The following is a 19,489-nucleotide window of genomic DNA, read 5'->3' as shown; positions in this document are numbered from 1 at the left end:
GAAGGGATAGGCAAGGAAGGAGAGGCGGTGTGGTAGCCGTGTATGTTAGGGAGTGTTTTGACTGTCTAGAGCTTGACAGTGATGAAAGGGTCAAGTGTTTATGGGTAAGAATCAGGGGAAGGCCAACAAGGCAGATATCATGGTGGAAGTCTGTTATAGACCACCCAGCCAGGATGAAGAGATGGATGAAATATTCTATAAGCAGCTGGGAGAAGTCTCATGATCGCTAGCCCTTGTTCTCACAGGAAACTTCAACTTACCAGATATCTGCTGGAAATACAATACAGCGGAGAGGAAACAGTCTAGGAGGTTCCTGGAGTGTGTAGAAGATAACTTCCTGACACAGCTGGCGAGTAAGCCAGCTAGGGAAGGTGCCCAACTGGACCTGTTGTTTGCAAACAGAGGGGGACTTGTGGGTGATGTGATGGTTGGAGGCTGTTTTGGCCATAGCGATCACAAAATGATAGTTTTTGATTCTCAGAGAAGTAAGGAGGGGGGTTAGCAGAACTGCTACCTTGGACTTTTGGAGGGCAGACTTTGGCCTGTTTAGGACACTGGTTGACAGAGTCCCTTGGGAGGCAGTCCTGAAGGGCAAAGGAGTCCAGGGAGACTGGACATTCTTCAAGAAGGAAATACTAAAGGCACAGGAGCAGGCCGTCCCCGTGTGCCGAAAGATGAGCCAGTGGGGAAGAAGACCAGGCTGGCTGAACAGAGAGGCTTGCCTGGAACTCAGGAAAAAACGGCGAGTTTATGATCTCTAGAAGAAAGGGCAGGCAACTCAGGAGGACTACAAGGATGTCAGGCAGTCATGCAAGGAAAAAATTAGAAGGGCCAAAGCCCAACTAGAAATTAATCTGGCTACTGCTGTAAAAGACAATAAAAATGTTTTTATAAACACAACAACAAAAGGAGGGCTAAGGACAATCTTCACCCTTTACTGGATGTGGGGGGAAACATAGTGACAAAGGATGAGGAAAAGGCTGAGGTACTTAATGCCACCTTTGCTTCAGTCTTTAATATGAGACCAGTTGTTCTCAGGGTACCCAGCCCCCTGAGCTGGAAGACAGGGACGGGGAGCAAAATGAAGCCCCATAATCCAAGGGGAAATGGTCAGCGACCTGCTACACCACTTAGACACTCACAAGTCTATGGGGCCAATGGGATGCACCCAAGGGTACTGAGGGAGATGCTCAAGTGCTCACCAAGCCACTTGCAATCGTTTATCAGCAGTCCTGGCTAACTGGGGAGGTCCCAGTTGACTGGAGGTTAGCAGATGTGACGCCCATCTACAAGAAGGGCCGGAAGGAGGACCCGGGGAACTACAGGCCTGTCAGCCTGACCTTGGTGCCAGGGAAAGTTATGGAGCAGATCATCTTGAGTGCCATCACGTGGCATGTACAAGACAACCAGGTGGCCAGGCCTACTCAGCATGGGTTTATGAAAGGCAGGGCCTGCTTGACTAACCTGATCTCCTTCTATGACAAGGTGATGCGCTTAGTGGATGAGGGAAAGTCTGTGGATGTTGTCTATCTAGACTTCAGTAAAGCCTTTGACACGGTTTTCCACAGCATTCTCCTGGAGAAACTGGCTGCTCATGGCTTGGATGGGTGTACTCTTCGCTGGGTAAAGAACTGGCTGGATGGCCGGGCCCAAAGAGTTGTAGTGAATGGAGTTTACTCCACTTGGCAGCCGGTCACAAGCGGTGTTCCCCAGGGCTCTATGCTGGGGCCAGTTCCGTTTAATATCTTTATCAATGACCTGGACAAGGGGATCGAGTGCACCCTCAGTAAGTTTGCAGACAACAGCAAGCTGGGCAGGAATGTTGATCTGCTTGAGGGTAGGAAGGCTCTACAGAGGGATCTGGACAGGCTGGATTGATGGGCTGAGGTCAATTGTATGAGGTTCAACAAGGCCAAGTGCAAGGTCCTGCACTTGGGTCACAGCAACCCCATGCAACGCTACAGGCTTGGGGCAGAGTGGCTGGAAAGCTGCCTGGCAGAAAAGGACCTGGGAGTGTTGGTTGACAGCTGCCTGAATATGACCCGGCAGTGTGCCCAGGTGGCCAAGAAGGCCAATAGCATCCTGGCTTGTATGAGAAATAGCGTGGCCAGCAGGACTAGGGAAGTGATCGTGCCCCTGTACTCGGCACTGGTGAGGCTGCACCTCGAATACTGTGCTCAGTTTTGGGCCCCCCGCTACAAGAGAGACATTGAGGTGCTGGAGCGTGTCCAGAGAAGGGCAACGAAGCTGGTGAAGGGTCTGGAGCACAAGTCTGATGAGGAGCGGCTGAGGGAGCTGGGGTTGTTTAGCCTGGAGAAAAGGAGGCTGAGGGGAGACCTTATCGCTCTCTACAACTGCCTGAAAGGAGGTTGTAGAGAGGTGGGGGTCGGTCTCTTCTCCCAGGTAACAAGTGATAGGATGAGAGGAAATGGCCTCAGGTTGCACCAGGGGAGGTTTAGACTGGATATTAGGAAAAATGTCTTCACTGAAAGGGTTATCAAGCATTGGAACAGGCTGCCCAGGGAAGTGGTTGAGTCACCATCCCTAGAGGTATTTAAAACACATGTAGATGTGGCACTTAGTGGTGCCACATGGTTTAGTGGTGGACTTGGCAGTCTTAGGTTTGCAGTTGGACTCAATGATCTTAAAGGTCTTTTCCAACCTAAATGATTCTATTCTATTCTCAATTACTATTGCCTACTATTTTTTTCTGATCCTCTGTTTGGGATAGGTTTATAAGTGAAGTATACATTTCAGTGTCAGACAATAGTTTTTACTTTGCCTCTGTTTAAAATTTTTCTAGATGTATAATCTACAAACTAGTAGCAATAGACCATGCCAAGACCTGAAGTGAGAACAAGTGACTGAAGACATGAGGGTAAACGAAACACAGACATTTACTTGCAATTGTTTATAGCATTAGACTAGCCAGTCTGTCATGCAATGTCTTACACCTTATTAAAAACCCTATGCCCCAGTGTCCAAATATTTATCTAGAAAGGTTTAATTGCTTCTGAAAGTGCAGCACGGATATACCTAGGTCAGCATTCATGAACCAAATATACACTCGCTTAGGGCCAAATCGGGCATTCATATAGTGAAATAGTTGTACTTTCCACGCCTGTGGAAGTATTGTACAAGGGACATACTGCATTTACCACCAGATGCAAAAGGAGGCGTTACCATAATTTTTAGATACACGAATATTTTAAGAATAATATACAACGTTTCATTTATCAAGACACCACAGCTGAAAGTCACTTGGAGCTTCAGTGATAAAACGTAAACATTTAACTTTGTTTATGACAGAGAACTTATCATGTCACCAGAAATAAAAAGTGAATTCTCATTAGCAGGGAACGTGTAGAGAACAAATAGCGAACAAACAGGACCACCTGTGAACAAAGCGTGACCCCTGCTTAAGGTCTGATGTGAATGACTGTGACAGCTTACAGAGGTTTTTGCTGCCTGCAAGAGACAAGCCGGCTGAGAGACCTCTGGAGGACTCAAGGGTATCACTGGGGAAGGGTCCCGGTGCCCTCACTCTGCTCTCATGCTCCCCATGAGCTTCTGGCCAGCGGACAGCAGGCAGGTTGCATTCTGGGCTAACAGACCTTTGGTTTGACTGAGTGTGGGCTTCCTATCTCCTTCCCTTTCAGAAACTGACTGATGTGCTAGGGTTCAAGCTGGTAGAAAACAGGCGCAGCGTGACTGTCCTCAAGATGGAGGCAGGAAGAATGAGGGCACTACAGTCCAGACAGGTAGTCTCCCATTCTTGCAAACCTACCAGAAGAAATGCTCAGAGAAAATGGAAATCGGAGGAGGAAGAAGCCCACACATTTTGTTACGGACAAATTATGACAAATTATTCTTCCTTTCATGACAGGATAACAAGTCTAAATGACAGAGGAGAAGCAGTAGCTGTCACGTTATCTTGACTTCAATAAGACTTTTGACATGCTGTCGTGTGAAATTAATACAAGCAAGCAAGGCATCTGCCAGCATGAGGGGTCACAACCTGTTGGAAAGGTGGACTCAGGAGTGCTGCTCACAGAGGAACTAGTGTAATTGAAAGAAAGGAATTCAGGTAGGTCATCCAGTGTTAGTCAAGCACTTTCACTTGTGATGCAGCTATCAAATGAAAGCTCTGCTGACAAAATCTCAGACAGTACTAAACAGAAGAAATGAAATGTTTTGGAAGGGAAGAGCAGACAGCAAAGTGATCTTGAAAAACTGGAGAAGTGGCCCAAACTGCAACACACCAATACTGAGTGCAAAATCTGAATAGTCAGCTGCTCGAAAATGGCATGGGGATAACCAGCCCTGCCACACCTTCTGGAGAAGACAGCCAGTGACAATCAGCCATGTGCTGGCAGAGGCATGCAAAGGAAAAAAAAGGGGGACCAAGAGTAGTCTACACACAAGACAGGAAGAAAATCTGCAGCTCAGCCAGAGGCCGGAGGGCAGTCAACTAATCACAAACAGCACCAAGAGATTCTGAATAGCTCATAAAAATACCCAAGGCATAAAAATACCCACATTTTCAAATTAACTCAGAGTCACTAGGTCAGACAGAATGGATATGTTAAACACATCTCCCTCCCTGCCCACTCATCCTCGCATGGAGGAACATCAGTTCTGGTCCTGAGTTAGAGCATATAGTGCTCACTTTCCTCTGGTCTTCTCAAAGTTCTTTTTGCCCACCTCTAAGACCTGGCTCTCTATGTGTTTTCTGATTCTCTCAGTTTCCCTGCATTTGCCACAGGATTCTACCTTTGCTGTGCAACTCTCTTGCATGCCGTATTATGCCACATCCCTGTGAAGTTCTTCAGCACACTGGAGGTTTTGAAGAGCACTTCAATAAAATATCCACCAGGTGTGGTTTAGGTACACACGCTCATGCCTTGGGGCAGAAAGATGGACTAAACAATGTCACAAAACGTTTACAACTCAATTTTTGATCTGTTTTAACACCGATAACTCTAAAACTGTACTATATACACAACTGAAGAACACTCCATATACATCAGAAAGACCAGTGATGTATTTTTAAACAAAATATTAAAAGAAGGTGCAATCACAGATGAAAGACTCATTTAAAACTGAAGGGCCAATCTCCTTATTTGGAGATGAGGTGGGAAGGACAGAAAGTAAATAATGCGGTCCTTGATAAAAGCTCAGATCCTAACAAATACTTTTAGACAGAGACTACATGAATATCCAGCATTACCTCTTGAATTACTATTTGCTTGGCACTGGAAGGTTTCCGCTCTTGACCAATGTTTATGGAGATTGAAGTTGCCTCCTTATGGTAGCAGTGCTCATCTTCAAAGGGGGTAGTATGGGTCAACATGACCATGAAATCTACATTTTGCTTTGGAAGGGAAAAAGGATAGGTAGAGACTAGTGCTATAAGAGCAGAGCTTCCTATTTAATGTGAGCAGGTCTTCAGCAACCACCGGCGGGGAGAGAGAAACCCCCAAGCAAACAGAAATCACCATGTGAATGACCACAGGAAACCAGCTCTTCTCCTTCTCAGGTAAGGAAGTAGTTATTTCTAAATTATCAGATGGAATATATTAATTTTTCTAGTACTTTTAAACCCTCAAGTTACACTATCTGTCCCTCAGCAATCACACAGTGGCCATTTACATTCCCTAGGCAGCCGTGAGAAGGTCACCAGTTTCATATATTCACCCTGCTTCTGAGGAATGTACAAATTAGAAAAAACATCATTTTAAACTAAACCTATTTCAGCCAAAGAGCATACAGGATTTTATTCAAAGTTGCTGAATATAGCTATTGCTAATTAGGGTGACTGGTGATGAAAGAGGCCTCCATGACCTTGTGGTTTAGGGTACTATGAACTTGCACCATCATCAAAATTTCAAATCACTTTTTCATACATTCAACACAAAGACTTAGCCCTTCCTTCTTGCCAAAGATTAAATGGATCTCTTGCTCCTCTGGGTGCCAGAAGGCAACTGTGTTTATCAGATTCTTAGGTCTAAGCTTCTATTGATATGTGTATGAGAGTAGATTAAAACTGATTTCATACAGTCACCCAGGCATGAAACAAGTAAAGCATGCAATTTTATGTACCAGCTGCATGTAATGTAAATCTAGGAAATCACACAGTCTCCACTGGTATAAATACATAGAAGGGTTTGCAAGAAACTGTAATATCAGCAGGAACTCAATTCTATCCCTCCCCTAAGCAACACAACATTCATTTTAAAGACATGAAACTAGTTACACTGGGAGCTGCACAAAAATAGATGCTCTTTGGTAAATTCAGTGTGAGTCACTTCAGAAGGAATCCTGTGGTAAAAAAAAGCAAATGACAAGATGTTGCCAGTAATTTAGATATCTGGGAAGTGACAAGAAATGTCATAGTTTTCCATATCTAAGATTTTGTAGAGATTATACTAGCCTTTCTCAGGTGACATCAAGTCCACTGTTCTTCTGGAGTATGCCTACACTGACTACTTGCCCACGTCTTGCAAGTTCACTACTTAGTATCTTCATTACATAGGATTTATGGACTAGCATTACTATGTGTAGTTGCACTCTCAGAAACTGAAATCTTTTTGAGGCAATGTGTTTTCCTGAGTTTAAGCTTGATTTGTTTATGAAATACATACATGAAGCTTAATGGCCACATCTCAGTACTTGCATTCTTAATTGCGATGCCCTCTGCAGTCTCTTTAACTGCCTTTCATAGTGGTAAAGTCTCAACTTTGTTCCAGTGAAAAAACATCTTTACCCATATTGATTAAAATTCAGTATATATTATTTTTATTTATATTTCAGATATTTCTGGATGCTACTGTTTAGTTATATCTGACGAAGTACTGTACAAGTAGCTTCTGGAGACACACAGAAATAGGGGAAGTTAGCAAAAATGGGTGGTCTGAGTCTCATCTCTTCAATAATGTTTTTTTACAAAAAGCTGCTTTTTCTTTCTCCCAGACTTTCAACTCTGCAGAGAATACCATAATCTGTTGAGTGCCCTTCATCTTTTATTTTAATGCACAGAAACTTTGATCCAACCGTACTGACAAGAGTTTTTGGCTTATTGTCAGTTCCCCAGTTTGGACGCACTTTATTGCCGTGGCAATTTAACGGGCTGCTGCTGCTTTACGCTCCGTGCTAGGACGTGGCCCAGAAGGCAGTCTTTGGTCTTTCTCTGTTTTGAGCAATCTCGAGCAGATTGCGAATCCCCTTGAATAGTAACAAGAACTGCAAGTCATAGATCAGAGGTAGCTGGACATGCCGCTATTAGGAAACACTGCAATTTTCACACAGCTAAAAGTCACTTCACATGCCTTGGGAAGCAGGGAAGCAGGGACCTTCTTGTTTCCCTGTGGATGGGCCTGGCCTGGCCATGGGTCTGAGCAGCTGCAAAGTCACCCTCAGCAGTCTCTGCTTCTGTGCGCCACTGTTTGCATCTGCAAGCCAGGCCCGTTTTGGACCTTGATATAGACAATTCATCTGAACTGCTCACTAGACAAATAGAGTTCAATGGCCTGATGCCGGAAATCCTGTCCATGAACATGTTTTGCTGTTTTCAGGGTACATGAAGTACACACAGATAAATAATCAGGGAAGTGGAGAGGACTGGAAACGCCCTGTACGTTTCTGTTGCTACACGCCATTGTCTGACTTCCTACAATGAATTTCAGTGACTTAGGCTAGACAGTCACGAGGCAGAGGATTCAGAATTCAGAGTGAGCAGTGGAGGTTAAAAATGGGGAATCTATATTCCTATGCATATTAAACATTTCCGTGTCCCACACAGTGCCAGCGAAAGCAATGGCATACCGTTCAGGGGAAGCTGCTGCTTCTGAATATCCGGTGCTCCGGGGAAATGGAAGAAATAAGAGATGGGAAAAATTGCTAGTCTGAGGATAATAAGTTATCGAAAAACCCCAGGACTGAAATGACAAAAGACCAATTATTGATAGTAAATTTCAAAACACTATCTTTTCATCCACTAGTCAAAGTTTTGATAACTCCCAGTGCATTCATCCTTTCTGTACATAGCATGCCACATATTAAGATTCCCTACAGAAAGCACATTGATTTTTTCATGTAAAGGAGTGAACAAAATATTGCAGGATGATGTGGGAGTTTAATATTGCACAAGTGTGTCATAATATATGAAAAGGCTCTTTATATACCATAGTACGCTGAAAGCGATATGACAAAACTAAAGACAACCTTGAATTTGGTATGACTCCTAATTTTAAGTTAAACTACTTGGAGAAAGCCCTGTCCTTCCTTTTGGCTAAATACAGTATGTTGTGCAGAGTCTCTTAAATTTCAAGTGTTTAGAATACATTCTGTCGACGTGGTGGCTAAATATCTTGTTTTCTCTATTTATATAGAAATTACTTTCTATTGAGTGACTTCTACCTTTGTCACGAAAGATCTGAGCACTAAAGAGACCAGTTGTATTACAGTATAATGAAACTATTAAAAAGTATTATCAAATGAGAAATAGGATACATATGTCATGGTTATTGTATTTTAGTATTAAAGAGAAAAAAAGGGAAATAATCCTGATGGAATGCACATCATTACTCAGTTGTATTTTTTCCTCTTTCAGCCCTCTCTTTTGTATGTTACTTCTTTTTAGTAGGACTGACTTATTTGCATCATCATATGAGTTAGGACCTAATTCTCCTGCATTCCTGAAAGCTCCAACTACAAATGGCAAAGTAAGCTGCAAAGCAGGCTGTTAACCTCAGAGAGGGTGTCTATGTGGACTAAGACTGAGAGATCTCGACAAATTGTTTTGACAAACGGTTAGCTTTGCAGAAAAGAATTTGCCCCCTGCTCCCCCCCCCCCCCCCCCAAGTGATGCAGTTTCTTTTCAGTTTCTTTATTATAATGTCACATTCTGATTCTTCAGTTCACTGTTCTGGAATTTCTGTTGAGAAACACTTATAAAATGCTTGTCTAGTAAAAAAAAAAAAATAATTGACTGACACCTGTCTTGGATGCTGTTCTTTAAACCGAAGAACGGCACTGCTCTCAGGGGAGGATCCTGAGCTATGGATCCTGGTTGAAGGCATGGCCAGTGCAGCCAAGGGCACTTAAACCCTCAAAAGGCTTTTCCCAGCCCTGCTAATTGGCTAATTTAGACAGTGTTCTGTTCAGCACGTGAAACCCAACGGCGAAACGTGCCTGACTCCCAAGGCACACCGCACCGGGCTCCAGCTACCCAGTTCAGAAAGTGCCCAGTCATCTAAAGTCAAGTGGCACACCGCTAAACTTCAAAAAAGCGTTTGAGAATTATTCCTATGGGAACTTAAATAAGGATGAGATTCACTAACCGTTTTGTGGATTTGGCATGTGGCTGTCTGCATCAGAGACCACTGAGACAGCGCGGACTGCAAGAGTTTTATAGTCTGGCCACTCCACTCAGGGTTGATTAACACAGAGAGAAATAACACACTTATAACTTGAGAGAACCGCTAGAGTGAAGACATGCCTTTTGGGACGTTAGCCAGCTCTTTTATTCACATATTTATTTTATTTTGTGTAGGATTTTCTGTATCTATCATGCAATTAAGGAGCAGCTCTTTTAGGAAAACTTTCAGGCTGCAATACTGCAAGTATTTTGTCTAAATAGTTTAGCGCTTGTTCACAGGGCACTAAACAAAACAGTTAAGCTTATAGGCTCCTCACATGACTCCAACTAAGAGCTGCACATTTCTTTCTGTTAGCTTTTTTCCCCCAGATTCAGAAACACATTCCTACTCATTTTAAGCATTAAATGCCTTTCCCGTTGTTTTTGCTAACTTAGCAATTGATATGGTTTTGCTTAGAAACATTGTCTCTTTAAATAGGAATAGCTCATGCTTAGTGGCAATAGTTGATAAATTATAACATGCCAGAAATATTGTGCCTGCTTCTGAAAGGCAGAATATTAATGTCTCTCCAGATGTGTCTAGAAATTAAATAGCATTTTTGAGATGCCAGAAGTTTTTAATAACCAATCTGAAGAGTCTATAATTTAGGACACTTTATAATTTAGTATGAAAAAAAGAAGTGACAGATTATCTATAGTCCTATACCAGCCACGAAACAGAAGTTGTCTAGATTTTCAGAAGGCACACATTCCCACCTAGCAACTTGTTTAGTATATTACGTGTTCTATTACAGCAGTAACTCTGCCATAGGATTATTTCGGACTTGAATATTGGTTTATGTGTTGTTAAGACACTGGTGCAGGAGAGTTCCCAAATTCAGTTATGTGTATAATTTGCTGAAGATTATAATTTCCAGAAACGCACCTTCCTAGCATATATCAAAGACAGATTTACACAAGTCCCTCATCACACAAGTTCCCCCCTGTCCTCTCCTGCTCAGGAGTAAGGCAACTCTGCTGCTGGCCACTGTCCCTAGAATCAAGGCTCACCTCAGCTGAAGTAGCATGCAGTACTGGTGAGTGCTGGTGGGATGACTGGGATGTGACTCCTCAGGGGCAGAAGGCTGCTTCCCCCTGAGTTAGCTCCTCCGGCTGGCACACTGGGAGCGCGGGGAGCCAAAGGTGTACCTGCTTATCAGCTCTTTACATCTGCTCTGTCACCTAGAGGAAGAAAACAACAGTTCTTTCATTTTCCTATGAAAAAATTCATGAGGTTGATAATTGAGGGTGTAGTAGTTCAGCCCTGCAGCAAAAATTCAAACACAGCAGGAACACTGCAATAAAAAAATCCTCAGGAAGAGACGCTATTTGAGTTGCAATTACTGCCCTCTGCATCTGCCTGTACGTTTGGGTTCAGGTTCTCTAAAAGTTTTTTAATTCATTTCAAAAAAATAAACGCATTATGCTTATTAGAGCATTATGTCTTACCAGAGCTCACGTCTTATCAGAGAAGGCCTCCGTTTCAAGATGTTTTTTTTAAAAGAACTGATACTGAGACAATAGGTGAGAAGAGCGTAGTGCAGCCCCATCTTTAAGCATTCAGAAATTTAGCACAGAAAGTTGGCTCTGAGCTGGGTCGGCTGGGGGCCATCCTGAAGGGATCTGGCTCTGCAAGACCTGCCATTTTTTTCCAGACTACTTTCAGAAAATACGGCATTTTTGTAGAACCACCCACATCACATTGCTCTGGAAAAGCTTTCTTCCCTCCCACTTCTTCATTCTTGCTCCTGTAGCAATACTTCCTCTGCTGGTGTTCAGCGACAGAGCTAACACCAATTCCAAAGGAATTAATTTCATGAGAATACGGGCAAACTTTTACATGTACAACAAACCCAAACTTCTTGTTGGCTGTCGTGCAGCCGCACAAAAGATTTGGGCAACGTTGCTTCAAAGCAGGATGGTCATGTCTGAATTTTCAGTTATCCTGTTTTATTTTCAAAATGACATTCACGCATCTGTTTTCACTTCACTGTTTGCATGATGTAAGTTATTCACATTCTTTGTCACTTCACTTATAATACTAAATTACAATTTAGTAGCTCATTAGTGAGAGTAATTGCCAATATCTTGCCAAATAGCCTGCGTCCACTATAAATGAAACTTGCATAAATTAGAAAGGGGTATTTTGCTCGTAGGAGAGTATGAGAATAATTTATGCTATAAATAAACACCTTTATGTGGCTAGTAGTGTTTAGATGACTATAAAACGTCCCTTGTGTAATTAGGAAGCACATTTTTGTGTAATTAAGAAAATGAATGAGAATTAAATTTTGAGGGAGTGCAGGTGGTATTGCCACCCTATTGTAATGTAATACATACTGACACTTGCATTACTTTTACATACAACTACTGTAATGATTAGGAACAGTTTTTATATTAAGCTAGAAATTGATATATTTTAACTTCAGAAATGCCAGCAAAACATAGTTCTTAAAGAAAGAACAAACCCAGAGAGGTAGTTTAAAAAAAATTAAAATCCACCCTATACATATAGTGTTTCCATTTTGCAGTGTTCAAAGGAAACTGGAAAGTGATTTTAAAAAAATTTTAAATGATTCTTCCCCTTTTCCCACAGAATATAATTTATTAATACCTAAAGCTTTGTGGGTTTGTTTTTGGGCTGTTTGCTTATAAATTTTTCCTAGTTGAGAAAATTCTGACCAATTATAGTATAGCAAAGGTATCACATCAAAAAGCAAAGACAAATGGAAAACAATCTATTTTCTTTTAGTTTTAAACAGTGACAAATATGAGAGACTTTGGGATCCCAAGTCCAAATACATACACTCACATGTATACTTGAAATCGTTCACTCATTCTTTGAGCTGGAGTAAACTGAAGAAACAGGGGTGCTTATGTCCACTTTTGTCTGAGAAGAAGTGGCCTTATCACAAGACAGTTATTAACTGAGTATGTTCCTTTGGTTTAAATATTTATCTAGGCTGGTGTTTTTTCCTGCAATGCCGGTACCTCCTCTTCACTTGCATTTTTGTACTTTGTCAAGGCAGGAATTCCAGCCAAGTCTGTATTTTTTTCTCTTTCAAATCCTGCCCAGGTTTCTAACAGCTGCCAGCTGAGGCAGATTTCACCTCCCATGTCCGCACAGCTGCTTAAGAAGTGATATTAACACTCTATACCGAGACCGAGTACAAGAAGCGTGAGTAGCTGCTTTTCTGGAAACACAGATACAGTGTCATGTGAGAGGGCCGAGAGTCCCCGGAGAGCATGAAATTGTGAATTCTGCTTTTTTGCCTTGTGTTAAATTGCTGGAAGGTTCTTTGCAGTGGTAGTGACTGCAAACCAGATCCTGCGCAGGAGCTAATCAGCGTGGCTGCTTTTCACTTCGGTTCCTTCTCTGCGGAAAGGACGCTGGACCCAAGCGTTGGACCACAGGATATGGCGCGCAGGGGTGCTGAGAAATGGCAGCAAGCTGCCTCTCGTCACACCGTCTAGAACTACTCTCTGGAAACACTCGGTTCCAGTCCTTGTTTCTCTCTCTTGTATGACAGCTGCTCAAGGTACAGAAGTCTTATTTAGGTCCTCACGTAGATTTTCTGAATCTGGCTGTAATAGAATATCCCAGCACAGGCAACTAACTGGTATCGTTCACCAGGTTTTCAAATATTGTTCCTGAAAAAATGTTACTTCACAGAAACAGGAAGGAAATGCCTTCAGTAAGGAAACAGAGCCATTTCTAAAACCCTCTCATGTAGCTGCAGAGTATTTTTACCACCTCACAGAGCATGACATGCACAAAATAACAACCAGCACCCAGAATAACGCCAAACAGGACAAAAAGAAGATTGCACAGAGAGGAAGTACCATTTTCACTGTTGCCTCTGGAGTGCATGACCCTTACATAGGTAAGTGATGGTTCCTGGAAACCTGAGAGTACTTCTAGGGAGCTGCTGAGCCTTATCTACAGGACATTGACGTTTAGCTCAAGGTAGAAAGGTTTTTCATGGTGAGGTGTCTAAGCAGGACTTTAGGATTCCAGCTGCCATGCCCTGTGATTATCATAGGCACTAAACCCACGCTTATTTTAACAGCTAAAATCCACAACTTTAGAGTTCAGTGCAATTTGCGGAGTATTTTTTCAGCTCCTTTATGCGGATGCCCTTCTGATGTCACCTGGGCCTGTGACACCTCTCTGCGCTGTCATCCCACAGCGAGCCAGATGCTGTACCATTTGGAGAAACTCTTTTCTGTCCTGCCAATCCTTTCCTATGGCTGTGCTCTTCCTTCTCAGTGTTGCCCTGAGAGGCAACTTCTCTTTCCCTCCTGTGGTGGCTGCCCCAGTAAAATACCGTTTAGGCTGCAGAGAAGAGGAGGAGTTACAGTATAAAGCTACAGGGTTTGCTTCCAAGGTAAGCAGCTCTTCGGAGCTCTGGTTGGGAGGATACACTTGAGCTACAAAGGGGAAAGGGGCTGTGCAGAGACAAGGGCACCAACTGCGCTTTCTTCCCTTCGTAGAAGGATAAGCAGTAGCATGCACACATGTCGCTGCTTGGGACAGCAAGCAGATGCCTTTCATGTTTGTCAGTCACTTGCCTGCCTTCTAAATCACAGGCACGTGTCTTTCCCCGTGGTTTTTTGTTTTGTTTTTTTTTCCAAGTTTGAAAATTGCTCAGAAATGATGGCGGGACATCCCTACTATCTGCTACTTGTGGTGAGAATAGTTTCCACGTTGTACGAGGTACAAACATAGTCCTACATTATTATATAACAACTGAAAGTAAAACAGAATGGAGGAGGGGGTGGAGCGTTTGCTGCTGTCACTAGTGCAAACTTTATCCTAACTTCTTCTGTGCCAACTTGCTGCACAGCTTTTCCGAGACTCGTGAGTATTTTACATTTTTAACATCCTCTTGCTTTTCTTTCTTTCTTTCTTGTACTAAAAAGATGAGGGAACTCATACTGCTTAGATTCCAATTACCTAATGTTTTTTAAAATTGTCTCATAAGATTTGTTATAAATATAAAAGACATCGTTTAGGAATTGTATTTAACCTTGTACCTGGCACCTGTTTCTCTGGTTCTGCCGTGTGAGAGACATCAGCAAGTACGGAGAATTGGTGCTAGCCAGTGAAAATTTGTCCTTGTTTTCTAACAAATTCACACAGCAAAAATGAGCAGAAAACCAGGATACTGCTGTGAGGCTAGTTAACATAGCAAAGACAGAGATAAAAAGCTGGAAGAAAAGTTATTTACCATCTTAGTGTATACACTTGACAGAGCATTAAATGCAGGCAGGGAAGTGAAAATCTGCTGTCAAGTGGAATCTTACTGCAAATAGTGATACAGAGATCCTGTAGCTGACAGCAGTATAATGGAGAGGTATTAGCCAGTAGTAAACCTGAGTAAGCAAATCCATGTATGAGTCTGCTGTTAAAAATAGCACTTTCCCCCTAACGAAACCAAAAGGTAGGAGGAAAAGGACGTGCGGGGCAGAAACTCATGAAGGATTGTATTGTTACAGCCTGCAAAATTACCTCTGTAAAAGCCAGTAATAGGAAATTCTCCCTGCTGTGCACAGCCACTACCTTGTGATTCCTTCTGTATACAGCAGGTATATGTGTTCCTTACTTTCAAAAGAGTTTGATATTGCAGAACAAATTCCTGATTATAATTATCACAACATGTTTTGCTCTACTTTCCAAATAGTCAATAGCACAGCACTTCCTTTGCCCGTTATGAGTGTGTTTATTTCTATTTACAGTTACCAATTTATTTGACATGTACTAGGTAAATGGAAAGGTATCACTTGGTTACTTTATCTTGGAAGGAGATACTTAATTATAGATCAACTTAGTATAAACAAATGATCTTTATAGATCAACATTCATTCTTTGTCAAATTCATTCTTTGGGAGCCTACTGGACTGTTCTAAACTCTGAGAACATGTAGTATGACTTCATAGCCTGTCACTATCATTTTAGCTCTGTGAACTTTAACGATAACAGTCAGCTTTGCCAGCTCTGTAGAGTGTAACATTATACCCTGCTGTCTTTAAGAATGTTTGAATTCTCCGGGAAAAAGAGTATTATGGTCAGATTCATTCTGAGGCTTCCTAGATCTTCACTGAAAATAGAGAGGGATCACAGGGGACAGAGGTACAGGCTGATGTGGAGTAATTGGGCAGTACGGATAACATAATGCTAGATCTTTTCTGAAAAGTGAAAAGTTCCTTCTCACTTCAGCTTGCAGTCTCTTCCAGGCCATGGCCAGTAATACATTTGGCACAAACTTTCCACTGTCAGGTGCGGGGTTCTGTCGGCCAAATGTGTCTCTTCTGTGCCCAGGGAGTTCAGCTGGCTGTAGTCAGCACAGCAGGGAGAAGGACAATCTGGAACAGCCCCCCTGTGAGACACGTTGTTCTACCAAAATAACGTGTTTGGTGGTGTAAAGTAGATCACTGTTCTGCAGGCCAGCACAGTGCTATTGCTTGCAGGGATCAGTAAAGCACAGTAGCCCAACCTCAGCTGTTGGAACAAACTTGTTAGTCTGCACAGAAGTACGTATTTTATTCCTCTTGTTTTTACATGACACGGTCTTCTTGCTATTTCATCTATTTCATCACTGCACCATCAGTCGGAGCTAAAACCCAGGAGAGTAAATACCTTTGCATTCATGAGGTCTTTCTGTGCACTTAAAAACTCATAATGGAAGATAGTGACTTTAAAGGTTCTTTTAACAACAGAGCTGTAATGCACTGCCAATTCTCATTATTATAATACATTTCCAATTCTCTACACCAAATTACAGTGTGTTAGGCAAAGCAAGAACATCTCGAAGATTGCTATGCATGCTAAAATAGTTCTAATTTTCAAAAGTATTTAAAAAGTAATTGCTCAGAAATGGAAGGGGGAAATCCCTACTATCAGTTATTTATCAGCTACTTATTACTCAGAGAAATGTGTATGAAGCAACATCTTATTTGTTTTATAAGTAGTTCCCAAATTTAAAGACATTCTCCTCACTCAACCCAGATTTCTGATTCCCATTTTACAGGCTTTGATAGGACAGAAGTTCACCCCAGGAATAAATGCTGACATATTAACAAACAAGCTGATATATTTGTCTCTGCAAAGACCAAACTCTGGTAGAAAGCACTATTAGTAGTGCCCTCATGGGAATATATCCTCAAAACTCCTTTTTGCGCAGTAGTTCAAAGGGATAGGACTATGTTGGAGGTCCCCAGTACCTAGACACATAGATTATTCTTTCACAGACAAAAGGCCTTCCGATTCCGTATCATTAATCCCAGATCAACTTAACTTCTCACTGCTTCTGTGCCAAACACTGAACCTTAGCCACTGGTGCCCACCTCAAAGGTTCCTGCGTACTGAAGGCTCCTCTGCTCTTGCTGGGCCAGTGCTGTTCCCAAGATGGGTGCTCTGATCCCATGCTCAGAATGAACCTGAAGGAAGGACTATAAGAGAAGACATTTCATGCAAGCTGCCTGTACTGTATCAGTGTAAGCTGAGATCCCACTTGGCCAGGGCTGAGTGCCGCCTTTGAGATAATATTCTGCACATCTCTGTCAGAGGTCTAGTCTGGGATTTCCTCCACATCCTTTAGCTGATCTGGGGCCTGCTCCCCACTGTCCATCAGGATTTATGGGCAGCTAGGGCTAGATTTTTATATCAATGATGACAACACAAAGAATTCAGGCACCTCAGCACCTAATAAAAGCTTTCTGTCTTCCATTCATAAATTAATGTACTACTGTAAAATAAGGAGACTGATTCTTTTTTAGCTAAGGAATTAGTGAAGAGCAGCAGAAATGTTTGGAAGCCAGCAGGAGATGTACTATATAATTAAACTGTTGTCCTTGCTGATAGGTTATTATCAGCAGGTAACAAGATATATGCATCATTACAAACCATCTTACAGTATTTCATACTATAACAGATGAGGTATGTCTTTAGTGGCAGCACAGGGTGATCACTCAGACATTGTTGCCATTATAGCTGCTATAAATTACAATTTAACAGTTTAATAGTTTATCAATTAACTCTAGTGCCAATGCTTAAACTTTCTTTACCAAAAAATGGCTGATTTTTTCACCCACTGAGGAACTGTTTTTAAAAGCCTGCTTTATAAAAATACCTGTAGACTATGGGTTGGCTCTGTGACAGTTCAAAAAATCTTATACTAAAGTTGCTAAACCAGCCCACCCATGACTAGAATTTATGAAATGTTTTAGGGTGCCTTTTTGTAAATAAAAATACAAGTGAAGCAAATTTACTGGCTGTAATTTGTTTTTGAGTAGAGGGATCGCCATATTTTAAACCGCTAGCCAAAAATGGCTCCCACTGCACCTTTCCCTGGCTGTAGACTGCCAGAAGGCTGTGAACGTCAAGTGCTTAGTAATTTTCTTCCCTTGAGTTTAAGCTATCAATAAGGACAGTGTGGAGAAGTTTATTTTCTCTGCTGAAGAAAGGACTTGAGCTCATTGGTGATGTCAGGTCTGCCACAGATCCTGTTTGTGCAGATACAAAATATGACAATGCAGTTGCTGAGCTAATGATCTTGTGAACAGTTCGTGCAGTAGAAGACCCATTTTATGGAAAGGAATAACAACATTGACAAGGTTTCACTCCACATATCTTAAATATCATATTAACTGTTAATATGTTAACTATTATTAACATAATACCGATTCTGTAACCAGCATGATGGAAAACTAGACACGAACTCTGTGGCCTGTTTTGATGCTGCATTGGCTAATTAAAAATTATGGCACTTGTACCAGTGGTGCCTGCATGTATCTCCAGCAAGTGACAAAGTGTCTCTGTCTGTCTTCCTGCAAGGGGAAGTAGGAACCTTACCTGATCCTCCAGGACTGAGGAGAGGTATTGCAGGAACACGGAAAGCTATGTGCCTGACATCTGAAAGCTGCAGCTAGTTACTGCCACCAACCTGCTTGCACCTGCAAAATGTATCAACATAAGCACACTTGTTCAAAAATAACTAATTATATCTGTTTGTATAAGCCATACTGGCTCTCTCCTGAGTCATGTAGCCTCAGTTTGAATGTCATTTTATGCTGTGTCAAAGTATTTTGAAATAATAGACATCTGCATATCTGTTAAAACTGAGTGCATGTAGTGTGCTTGTAAGATCACGGGAATGTGAGTCACTGGAACTCTCGCAGGCTCATCTGTTGTAGCCTGTGGTGGAGAAACAAAACGTATGATTTGTTTTCCTGCTAGTGTACTTTGGTAATGGTATAGTTGCTAGGTGGAGTTTTTCTTTATGCTGCTTCTTGGCAGTGTAAATAGATCAAAGAGTGTTTCACATTCCTGAGGTTAGATTTGTTCTGATACTAGAGTTAACGTGATTAGTTGTTCTCAGGGCTGCCACATGCAGCGTAGGTCACCGCTGGGCAGCAGAGGGGATGGGAAGGAGGGTGGCACTGGGAGCCCACCTGGCATTGCACTGGTCCCTGTTCTCAGCCTGGGGATTCCAAGTGTAAACCTGCCCTGCGATGACCAACACTGGATGCTGGTGATGGCAAAAGTAATCAGATTGGGGTTTACATCCTGCCTCGCTGCTTACAGCTTTCTTTCACTCATTTTATTTAAATTTAAATCTTTTTTATTTAATTAAAAAAGGTCTACAGCCTTATTTACACTGTATCTTATAGTAATTAGTTACACGGGCTCTAGAAATGTGATTTTACACTGGTGAGAATATATATATATATATATATATATTTCCTGGTTTATATATATATAAACCAGGAAAAGCAGGAAAAGCAGATATTCTGTATTTCATGTATTCTTCTTTTGTATGGCCCCATGTCTGATTTGCTGCACATTCCTTGCACCATGTTGTAAATCCAGAATAATTAATTTTATCTTTTTTTTTACCCCCCCTTTATGGCACTTATCAATATAGTATCCAATTGCTTCTTGAACATGAGTTAGTTCATTTTTCCCAAAAGTTCTGAAGGATAAGAAAATAGGAATTTTACTTTACAAGTGGAAAAAAGATTGGAAGAACCTAATGATTTCGGGTCCAGTATGTGATACCTGGAGACAGA

General features: G+C 41.9%; 1 protein-coding gene across 6 annotated transcripts in view; it reads left to right on the top strand.

Moving 5' to 3' along the window:
- Positions 1–13,224: 13,224 nt before the first annotated feature.
- IL15 (interleukin 15) overlaps positions 13,225–19,489 on the top strand; it is a 38,900-nt gene continuing 32,635 nt past the window's right edge. For 3 of the 6 annotated variants that reach the window (XM_075501018.1, XM_075501010.1, XM_075501014.1), the window contains exon 1: positions 14,268–14,279. The gene's annotated coding sequence lies outside the window, so the exon portion shown is untranslated. Of the gene's footprint in view, positions 13,303–14,204; positions 14,280–19,489 lie in introns of those variants that run through there. The other 3 variants (XM_075501012.1, XM_075501007.1, XM_075501008.1) reach the window with 2 other exon arrangements.

This window comes from Mycteria americana, chromosome 4, assembly GCF_035582795.1.
Source record: "Mycteria americana isolate JAX WOST 10 ecotype Jacksonville Zoo and Gardens chromosome 4, USCA_MyAme_1.0, whole genome shotgun sequence".
In the NCBI taxonomy this organism is placed as follows: Eukaryota; Metazoa; Chordata; class Aves; order Ciconiiformes; family Ciconiidae; genus Mycteria; species Mycteria americana.
The sequence above is the reverse complement of the archived record's forward strand: the minus strand, read 5'-3'. Positions and strand labels throughout refer to the sequence as shown.